Here is a 7,161-nt window from a genome sequence, read left to right as displayed (position 1 = left end):
CAGACATGAAAATATCCAAATGATGTGTCATTAGTAACCCTTTGAAATACTCCTCATTTTCTTTTTTTTTTTTTTTTTTTTGGAAAAAACCCTTCCGTGTCGTACACTTTCATATTGCGCCTTTACTCTAGACAGGGCGTAACAATACTGTATATAAGGTTTTTTGCCTCCCACTCTCTGCTGAAGCTGTACATTGACTTTGACCCTAGAGGCAGCGAGGGGGAGAAAGAGAAGCAGGAGGAGGAACAAGAGCATGGAGGGAAAGGAGAAACAGACAGAGCTTGTGCTCTTTTTCAGGGCTGAGAGCGAGGAGCCTGGGAACGTGGAGCAGTTTGGCCGGCCTGATAGAAATATCCTGAGTTGAAATGTAAACAGGCCTGATCTCTGATCTACTCGGAGAGCCCCTGATCTGACCCGGCATTCCACCCAGGGGTTCAATGCTGACATCAGGAGCCCACTTTCTCATTTCCTGGGCTGGAAGCTGACCCCTCGGGAAAGTGGGGTGTGTTTGAAATTTTACAAATCAAATCATTCTCCTATGCCCAAGACACTCCTACTGTCGCTTATAATAAATTATGAATTTCAGATGAGTTGAGTAAACTTCGTTTTTAACTGCTCCATTCTTTAATAAAAGCCTCTTTACAAAGCCTGCATTACATTTCGACACCATTACAAAACAATTTTGCACTGAAAACTGCCATGCAAACTGTTTAGATCAGATTGAAATGATCAGGGATCTGCAGGACATGCAGAGCAGCAGGTGCTACACACTAGGCTTGCCGCGGTTGACGGTGATATCGTTGTTTTTTTATAGTAATAAAAATCATTTAGTTCAGTAAAAGAACAGACACTACAATTAAAAACTGAACGCGGCTGCTCAATGCAGCATGCCGAATGACAGTCGCATCACAGATCAGATTTCATTTATCCAGTGAGGAGAGTAAGTCGAGCTGACTGACAAGAGTGAGGTGAGGTGAGACAGACAAGACGATGGCGTATGATTTAGTTTCGAAACGAAATGCAAAAGCACCTGTTTGGCAGTATTTTGGATTTTGAAAAGCTTGTTGACTTTTGCCGTTTATCTAAGGTGATTTTGGAAGTTTTTTTTTTAAACATTCGTTTCTTATTTAATTGGTTCAACAGTGTTAGCTGATTTTTACTTTATTTAAACTTTGTGTCATTTATTTATTTTATTTGACATCAAGGTGTATGCCGTGCCTCCAAAGCTTTCTTATTTGTTTTGCTAATAAACGTTCGTTCTTATTTATTTGGTTATATATTATACATGTTTACTTATTTCCAGTTTTGTATACCTATTAAACTTTATGCAAGTTATTTGTTATTTGATATTAGGCATAGCCTGCCCTATAGCATGGTGTATTTTTATTCGTTTTGTTTATAAAAGTTCTATGTTTTATATATAGGCTAAAGTGAGTTTGACGTTGTATTTTGTTGTTGCATTCAAGCAATTGATGGCGAATTGCCGCTAATTCAAAAGTGAAAGTAAAATACGCACAGTGCTTTTAAGCTATTTAAAAGCGAGGACAAGAGGGAAAATTCAAACAAACAATTGCTTTACGCCGAATTGCCGCTATTTGAAAGTGAGAGTAAAATGCGCCTGCAGCTTTTACAAGCTATTTAAAAGTGAGGAAAAGAGGGAACGCCCCGCCCCCACGGTGATACTGGTATTATCGGTGTTGTCACACGTCGATTAACCAGTGGGAAAATTTCCTCACCGTCACAACCTTACTACACACAGGAAGAAACGGCACAGGTTGACAATCTTTCCCATCTATAACTGTCAGTTTAAGAATAATAGCATCAATCTTTCTCCCTATTACTTCTCCAGCACTGTGATAGCAAAGTTTCTGATCACTCAAAAGGCATCACTGATGAATTATATATATTTTTATATTGGTCATTTATCATTTCACCACAATGAAATGCTTATTGGTATCGGTCAATGCATCCCTAATGATAATTTTACACCTTGTTATTATTTAATCTTTCTATCTCAAAAATTGGAGATGGAGATAACAGTAGGTAATTTGCTTTGTAATTTTTACAGAGGTTGTGTGTGAAAACCAATTAAAATCACTAACTATGTCCGTGAAGCACAAATGCATCTAACCCTCTCAGGGAGAGCTAGAGGTTAGTCAGTTTTTTGTTGTTGTTTTTTTATTAATGGCAGATGTTAATGGTTAGAGCATGACAAAACCTTGATAATGGGGCTAATCTAATGTTGTTTACAGTAAAATTATGTAATGATGGAAAGTGAAAGGTAAGTGATAACGGGATATTTGAGTCATATCGTTCATTTATGCAACTCCCACGTACTGTATGTGGAACTGAACATTCACAAAGACATATATTGTAAGATGGGGGGTTTTGTGGGTTGTTGATTTTGCAGGAAAGAGTCACACATTTTTATCATCCACTCAGGGCCCTTGCATACACACTTGAGGATGCAGTTTCCCACAAGGGTTGGATTTCAGGTGAGTTCAACAGAGCACAAGACTTGTCGAAAGATATAGTGAACCACCCCCTCTAACACTTCACCTCCTTATTCTGCTCGGTTCTATTTAGTTGGGCAGGAAAAACCTGACAGACATCAGAGTGCTCGGTGTGCTTTCTCTGTGCTAGAGAAATCATACCAAGCCTAAATGTGTCTCACAATTCACAACCATTGGCTGGTGCGTAGAAAAGTCAACACAGCTCTTCCCCACGCTGCATTCCTGCGGGAATATTCCCCACATTGCATTAGAAACAAATTATATAATATGCAGCAACTGCAAGAAAAAATAAAAATAAAATAATCAATAATAATAATAATAATTTTTGCTATTCACCTAATAATAATAATAATACAAATTGGTATAAATTCACTGAATTGGTATCAGTAATGGTGATACTGGCCTTGATAGTACTTGGTAAAAAGATGCCATTACATAAATATTATTTAATATTCTACATAAATTTGGGCATTGCTTGTGCAAGTATTTTTATGCTTAATCACAGAAAACTTCTAATTATTTAAAAAAATATGTATAAAAATAAAAATGATTAATTCATAGCCCTACTTTTGATCAACTGGTGTCAAGGTGATTTTTCAACGGCCTAGAAAGTGCTTTCAGTTTCATCGTTTCCCTTGGTTAACTATAATAAAATAAAACTCAGAATTTAGGTAACAGAGGCTGATACTATACGCTGAGGGGGTGATTTCTGCCCGCAACTATTATGTTGTGCAAATGGAGGTAGGGATGTATATGCTGAATGGTTTCAGCACTCTTCAAAGCCCCAGTCATGTCTCAGACTGTGAATAAAACATGAGGTACACACAAGGCGCACCCCACAAAGAAACCGCTAGGAGAGCCAGCGCGTATGAGGAGGGAATGCTTTTGATTTAAGCAGCATGAGCAATCCTACTTGAGTTTCCTAAAGTTGTCTTCTATTTATGCCTCAACCTTCCACTTGTACAATTTTATCTTGTTTTATAGGTCACATTTAATGCGTATAAATCATTTGTTGCTGCACATAACTCGGATTAAAATGATCAACAAGCCCTCTATCCTTCAAAATACTTAAGACGGCGCACCCACAGATCACCCGCAATCTGTCTGCTGGCTATCGGAGGCATAGCGCGCACAGAAAATGGCAAGAGTTGACTGAAAATCTAATCTGACGGTCCTAACACAACTTCCAAAAGACAGAATGCACCAGTCCGTCTGGAAACAATGTCATCTTTATGAAGTATCAGGTTGATAAAATGAGTGCTTTTGAGAATTGTCTTATTGGTTTGGATGAAGATTGAAAGATTAGTGGCATCAAATCTTTAAAACACACTGAAGAGTGTCACAAAATCGCCCCAAAAGCAAAACAAACTTTGGTTGCTGATTTTACATGTCAGTCAGAAAACACGTCATGTCAAAGTGGACGGTTCTTATAAACTGCAAACTGGACCACACTTTATGCTGACAGTCAAAAATTTGTGTCCATCCTTGACTTTCTAACCAATTGATTACGCTTTCTGCCAAAATGTGAGTGTGCTCATTTAGGACTAATTCGTTTTCATTTCAACATGAATATCAACCATGGGACAAACTGTCCAGGGACCCATTCATATTCCCCAAGTAAGGCAAAGACAGATGTGCTGGGCTTAAAGTGGCCTCCAAGGAGCCGGACTGATTGTTCCACATTCAGGTGGAGTGAATCGACGCCACCTTCAGCTTCAACTATAGCCAAGTAACACCAGGAAACACTTTGACATTTCCTTCTACCACCTATTATTTGTAATGCCTGCCTCTCATGCTTAATTATGCCAATTATGTTGCTACATCTTTAAACATTGGTTTAGAGGTTTAGTCTTTCCAATAAGCATTGCTTAAAGGGACAATTCACTCAAAAATACGTACATTATTTACTCACCATAATGCTTTTTCAAATTCACATGGCTTTCAATCTTCTGCGTAACACATAAGATATTTTGAAGAATTTTCAAATGGTTTTGTCCAAAATTCACAGTCAAATTCAAACAACATTGGACCCCATTGACTTTCAATGAATGGACAAAAATGTTCACTTTTGGGTGAACTGTCGTTTTAATGTTTTATAGACCAATTTGGAGTAGACGTCACAGTTACATCACTTGCAGCTGCACACACATTGTGGTGGCAGAAAAACACTGGTAACAAGTGGAGGGAAACTGGAAAAATCCATGGAGTAATAAAAAAAATATTTAGTTGTGCCTTTGGATGTCAGAATCAGAATGCAAATCATTTTTATAGATTACTGTCGTCAAAGACGCCATTTGAAGCTAAACACAGACGTTTAAACGGACAGACTATGGATGAAACCTGCCATGATTACCCTACTTTTAAAGCATGAATTGGATTTAAACAATAGGTCTACATAATATTCACATATGCAGTTCATAGGGGACATATTGTATTAGCCCTACAGTTATAGCATGAAATAGCCTACTATTTAAACCTATAACATTTACCTATTTTATCTCACAATTCTGACTTTTTTTCTCGCAAATGCAAGTTTATATCTCCTAGTTCGGACTTTATAACTCGAGTTAACTCAACAATTGCGAGTTTGTCAATTCAGAGGAAAAAAAGCCAGAAGTGTGGGATTATAAACTGAGCCGTGGGGAAAAGAGAGAGAATGACGAGTTGATTTTTCTTACCAGAATTGTGAGATTTAATCACGGAATTGTGAGAAAAAAAGTCAATTTTGAAATATAAACTCAAAATTACCTTTTTTATTATTTTATTCCATGGCTTCCATAGATTGCTACTTTAAAACTGTCATTTTCTGCCACCAGATAGGCTTCGCCCACAAAAAGGTCATCACTGTTTGCAAACACTGAAATTGGTCTATAGTTTCTCTGTTAAAAGAAAGTATACTTTAGTATACTTTTAAAATGGATACTTATTACAGAAATTATATATAATGAATTTAATGTTTTCAGACACTTAACTGCATGTTAACTGCAATTAAATGCAACTGTATTATTGTTTAAATTCATATTAAATTAAATTAAATTAAATTAGTTAATGTTTGGAGTGCTTTTTATTTTATTTTTTTTAAATAGGATTTAAAGTACATCTTTAAACAGTATGTAATAATAAAAAAAAGTGTACTACCAAATGTACTGACAGGCATTTATGGTGAACAAAAATATAAAAATTGTAAATGTATTTGTATTTTTTGTCCAATTTGTAATGATGAAGTTGCAATTTAGTAAAATGTATTAACTTTAAATGTAATATTGAATAAAACACTACAGTTAAAATTAAGTGTTTTAGTTGCATGCGTTAGAATGTTAGTTAACGCATCAAAATAAGTGTACTTCTTTAAAGCATGAAAAAATATTATTAAATTATAATTATTTAAAATTACAAAGTAAAACTTTTAATTTGAGGTTTTACAAAGTGCACTTTTTAAAAGTGCATTTAAGTGTGGTAAGAAACATTGTCATGAAAGTGTCTCTGTTTAAGTGCACTTAAGTGGCCTTTTATTTCATTAATATTAATATCTGAAAGCACAGTTGTTAAAAATATACTTTTAAGATTTGAAGTAAATTACAAGTGCACATTCAATACAATGCACTTCTTTTTCACAAGGGGACTACACAAAATAATGTTCTTTTTAGCAACATCATATGACCCCTTTAATTGTGACGTACTGAATGAACAGTGCATCATTAAAGACTAGGGGTGGGCGATATGACCAAAATCTTAAATCACGATATGATTATTTCACAATAATGATATATATCACGATATAGTTCTTTTTGCTTTAAATAAGGTCTTTGTGATATCAAAATTTGTGATACTATAGAAATTTCATAATTTTTGTCACTGGTGTGAATACCACAAAAAAAAAAAATGGGTCAATGACGTATAAGGATTTTTGACAGGCCAATTTTAAAATACAAAAGATAATAATATATATTGTAATTGTTCAAACATTAAGAATGTTGTGTACACATAAATTCATATTAAAATTTGTGGTGCGACCATGATTTATATTAAAATTAAATAATTTCCTTAACATGCTTAACATTTTTTTAAATGTTCTCAGTAAATAAAGTGTTTAGAAACAAAGTATTTGCATTTAATTTGAGTTTTTGTAAATAATGATCTCTTATTTTTGTTCTATAATTTCAGAGTTGCCTTCTTAAATGTAGTTAACAGAATTTTTCCTGTAAATTGCATAAAACTGATAAAAATGTTTTAAAAATACCATTCACTTAAGCATACTGTAGCAGTGATTCATATTTCAACCACAGAAATTAGATATTTTATTTTTAATTTAATACAGTTATTGCTATTATTGCTCGCACCACATGATGAGTGGTCGCTCCAAATGACACAAAGACGTTATATCATTAAAAATCTATTTAAAGAGACATGTGTGAAAAGTGCAGCATGTGGCATTAACTGCAGGCATTATTAGCCCCAGTTATTTCTGTACTTTGCCCAATATTGGCTGCTCAATTGACCCTTTCGCCGGAGAGTTTGATTAACAGGCAGTCTGACATATTATAATGCCGAATCCGTAATTTTTGTCCAACAAACAAACCAGACAGGAGAGTAGATTAACGTCGGTGGACTTGAACTTGAAAAATGGTGTGTATTGACATCTTTTCAC

The 7,161-nt window shown here is 35.0% G+C and overlaps 1 protein-coding gene and 1 long non-coding RNA gene across 5 annotated transcripts in view; one reads left to right on the top strand and one right to left on the bottom strand.

Moving 5' to 3' along the window:
- The window catches only part of LOC107744021 (uncharacterized), a 3,614-nt gene extending 836 nt beyond the window's left edge, over positions 1–2,778 (top strand). The window contains exons 2-4 of the long non-coding RNA XR_001640454.1: positions 210–502; positions 2,443–2,495; positions 2,587–2,778. This is a non-coding gene — a long non-coding RNA (uncharacterized LOC107744021). The remainder of the gene's footprint in view (positions 1–209; positions 503–2,442; positions 2,496–2,586) is intronic.
- Positions 1–7,161, bottom strand: part of maml2 (mastermind like transcriptional coactivator 2) — a 110,502-nt gene that overhangs the window by 92,570 nt on the left and 10,771 nt on the right. The gene's annotated exons all lie outside the window — the stretch shown is intronic.

The sequence above is a fragment of the Sinocyclocheilus rhinocerous genome, unplaced genomic scaffold (genome assembly GCF_001515625.1).
Source record: "Sinocyclocheilus rhinocerous isolate Xijiao unplaced genomic scaffold, SAMN03320098_v1.1 scaffold407, whole genome shotgun sequence".
In the NCBI taxonomy this organism is placed as follows: Eukaryota; Metazoa; Chordata; class Actinopteri; order Cypriniformes; family Cyprinidae; genus Sinocyclocheilus; species Sinocyclocheilus rhinocerous.
This window is presented reverse-complemented; position numbering and strand designations above follow the sequence as displayed.